This window comes from Saimiri boliviensis, chromosome 15, assembly GCF_048565385.1.
Source record: "Saimiri boliviensis isolate mSaiBol1 chromosome 15, mSaiBol1.pri, whole genome shotgun sequence".
NCBI classification, from domain to species: domain Eukaryota; kingdom Metazoa; phylum Chordata; class Mammalia; order Primates; family Cebidae; genus Saimiri; species Saimiri boliviensis.
The window spans coordinates 78,006,292-78,010,246 of record NC_133463.1 but is presented as its reverse complement, the minus strand read 5'-3'; the positions used below and the strand labels follow the sequence as shown (position 1 = coordinate 78,010,246).

The following is a 3,955-nucleotide window of genomic DNA, read 5'->3' as shown; positions in this document are numbered from 1 at the left end:
TTAGGATTGCTATGTCTTCTTGCTGCATTGAACTTTTCATCATATAACGTCCCTCTCTGTCTATAATTGTCTTTGCACTAAAGTCTACTTTATGTGATATTGATATAGTTACTTAAGTCGTTTTTGCTTAAAGTTTGTAGATTTTTTATTCTTTTAATATTTATATCTGAAGTGAATTTCTTATAAACAGCACATGAGTTATGTATTAACCTACTCTGGCTTTCGTCCCAGTCTCGAGCTCTCGCTGGCCTTTGGGTGTACCTGCTCCGGGATCTTCAGTACCGCGGCCACCATCGCCGTCGCTTGGCTCCCTCCGGGCTCATCTGCGCCACTTGCTCGCTCCACACTCCGCCGCCATAAGCTGCCGTCATGGTGAAGCTCACGAAGGCGGGTAAAAATCAAGGTGACCCCAAGAAAATGGCTCCTCCTCCAAAGGAGGTAGAAGAAGATAGTGAAGATGAGGAAATGTCAGAAGATGAAGAAGATGATAGCAGTGGGGAAGAGGTTGTCATACCTCAGAAGAGAGGCAAGGAGGCTGCTGCAACCCCAGCAAAGAAAGTGGTAGTTGCCCCAACAAAAAAGGGTTGCAGTTGCCCCACCGGCTAAGAAAGCAGCTGTCGCTCCAGGCAAAAAGGCAGCAGCAACACCTGCCAAGAAGACAGTTACACTGGCCAAAGCAGTTGCCACACCTGGCAAAGCATTGGTAGCAACTCCTGGTAAAAAGGGTGCTGCCATTCCAGCCAAGGGGGCAAAGAATGGCAAGAATGCCAAGAAGGAAGACAGTGATGAAGAGGAGGAGGATGACGAGGATGAGGATGAGGATGAGGATGAATTTGAACCAGCAGTGGTGAAAGCAGCAGCTGCTGCCCCTGCCTCAGAGGATGAGGACGATGAGGAGGAGGAGGAGGATGAAGATGATGATGAAGATAACTCTGAAGAAGAAGCTATGGAGACTACGCCAGCCGAAGGAAAGAAAGCTGCAAAAGCTGTTCCTGTTCCTGTGAAAGCCAAGAATGTAGCTGAGGATGAAGATGAAGAGGATGAGGATGAGGATGATGATGATGATGATGAGGAGGAGGAGGAGGATGAAGATGATGAGGAGGAGGAGGAAGAAGAGGAAGAAGAGCCTGTCAAAGAAGCATCTGGAAAACGAAAGAAGGATATGACCAAACAGAAAGCAGCTCCTGAAGCCAAGAAACAGAAAGTGGTCCCATATAAATCTTAGAATTATTGTTTCTATTTCTGTGAAGAATATCCTTGATATTTTGATAGAGACTGCATTGTTTTGTAGATTGCTTTGGGTAGTGTGAACACCTAAACTTTAACAAATCTGCTCCCGAATTAAAAACTGGTATCAGCGATGTTTTTGCTGAAAACGATCTTGCTGTTGTGGATGTCAGAATTGGTATGACTAGGAAATTTGGTTATGTGGATTTTGAATCTGCTGAAGACCTGGAAAAAGCCTTGGAACTTACTGGTTTGAAAGTCTTTGGCAATGAAATTAAACTAGAGAAACCAAAAGGCAAAGACAGTAAGAAAGAACGAGATGCGAGAACACTTTTGGCTAAAAATCTCCCTTACAAAGTCACTCAGGATGAATTAAAAGAAGTGTTTGAAGATGCCGTGGAGATCAGATTAGTCAGCAAGGATGGGAAAAGTAAAGGGATTGCTTATATTGAATTTAAGACAGAAGCTGATGCAGAGAAAACCTTTGAAGAAAAGCAGGGAACAGAGATCGATGGGCGATCTATTTCCCTGTATTATACTGGAGAGAAAGGTCAAAATCAAGACTATAGAGGTGGAAAGAATAGCACTTGGAGTGGTGAATCAAAAACTCTGATTTTAAGCAATCTCTCCTATAGTGCAACAGAAGAAACTCTTCAGGAAGTATTTGGGTACTTTTATTAAAGTACCCCAGAACCAAAATGGCAAATCTAAACGGTATGCATTTATAGAGTTTGCTTCATTTGAAGATGCTAAAGAAGCTTTAAATTCCTGTAATAAAAGGGAAATTAAGGGCAGAGCCATCAGGCTGGAGTTGCAAGGACCCAGGGAATCACCTAATGCCAGAAGCCAGCCATCCAAAACGCTGTTTGTCAAAGGCCTGTCTGAGGATACCACTGAAGAGACATTAAAGGAGTCATCTGACGGCTCTGTTCGGGCAGGGACAGTCACTGACCGGGAAACTGGGTCCTCCAAAGGGTTTGGCTTTGTAGACTTCAACAGTGAGGAGGATGCCAAAGCTGCCAAGGAGGCCATGGAAGATGATGAAATTGATGGAAATAAAGTTACCTTGGACTGGGCCAAACCTAAGGGTGAAGGTGGCTTCGGGGGTCGTGGTGGAGGCAGAGGTGGCTTTGGAGGCAGAGGTGGTGGCAGAGGAGGCCGAGGAGGATTTGGTGGCAGAGGCCGGGGAGGCTTTGGAGGGCGAGGTGGCTTCCGAGGAGGCAGAGGAGGAGGAGGTGACCACAAGCCACAAGGAAAGAAGACGAAGTTTGAATAGCTTCTGTTCCTCTGCTTTCCCTTTTCCATTTGAAAGAAAGGACTCTGGGGTTTTTACTGTTACCTGATCAATGACAGAGCCTTCTGAGGACATTCTAAGACAGTATACAGTCCTGTGGTCTCCTTGGAAATCGTATAGATACCATTTCAAGGGCAATACCTTGTTGGTTTTGACTGGATATTCGTATAAACTTTTTAAAGAGTTGAGTGATAGAGCTAATCCTTATCTGTAAGTTTTGAATTTATATTGTTTCATCCCATGTTCAAAACCATTTTTTCCTACAAAAAAAAAAAAAAAACCAAAAAACCCCACTCTGCCAATCTCTTTGAATTGATGTATTTAATATAATTAACATTTTGTAATTACTTATAGGGCTTATTACTGAGATTTTTGTTTTCTGTTTTTTACATCAGTTTTTCAAGTTTATAATTTCTTCTTGCTTTTCTTTAGTTATTTAAATACTTCTTAGAATTCCATTTTGATGTGTAGTATTTTTGAGCATTTGTAAAGCTTTTTAAGTGGTTACTCTAGGTATATTACATTATAAATATTTCTTCCACATATATTGAGACCTGTATCAGAGAGTTTTATAATTTTTGCTTCTACTATTAAGTATAACTTTAGAGAACTCCAGAGTAAAGTGCAGTCCATTGTATTTGCCCATATTTTTGCCTACTGTGTTCTCTTTTCTTTCTTGATGTTTAAGATTCATTGTTTTATCATTTTCTTTCTGTTTAGAGAATTTTCTTTAGCTATTCTTTTACGGCATGTCTGTTGCTGACAAATTCTGTTTTTCTACATCAGAATGTCTTGAGTTCACCTTCACTTTTGAAGTGCATTTTCCTTAAACATATGATCTGATTTAACAATCCTTTTCTTTTACTTGACAAACATTGTTAAATTTTCTTCTGATTTCCATAGTTTCTAATAAGAAATATACAGTCATTCAAATTCCCCCTCCATGGGTAAGATGTCATCCTTATCACCCTGATTTCATTATTTTTCTTTGTTTTAAAATTTCAGAAGCTTTACTGTAGTGGCTCTTAGCATGTATTTTTGTGTGTTTATTTTGTCTGTGATTCCCTTAGCTTCTTGAATCTGTAGATTTATGCATTTTAACAAATTTGGCATGAGGTCATGATTTTTTTGAACTCTTTTCAGATGCACCCTCCTTTTTCTTTTTCTTTCAGAACTCTAATGACATAATGTTAAATCTTTTGTTATAGCCATACAGGTCCTTTGAGTTCTGATCTTTAAAACAATACACATTATATTTTCTATTATTCAGATTAGGTAACTTCTGTTGTTTTGTGTGTAAGTTTACTGGTTCTTCTGTAGCCACTATTCTTTTGTTGATTTCATTTATTGTATATTTTATTTATTTATTTATTTATTTTATTTTATTTTATTTTTTTTGAGACGGAGTTTCGCTCTTGTTACCCAGGCTGGAGT

The 3,955-nt window shown here is 39.8% G+C and overlaps 1 pseudogene; it reads left to right on the top strand.

Annotated features, from left to right (window-relative positions):
• The first annotated feature begins 251 nt into the window (after positions 1 to 251).
• On the top strand, positions 252 to 2,722 carry LOC101046130 (nucleolin-like; annotated as a pseudogene).
• Positions 2,723 to 3,955: the final 1,233 nt, after the last annotated feature.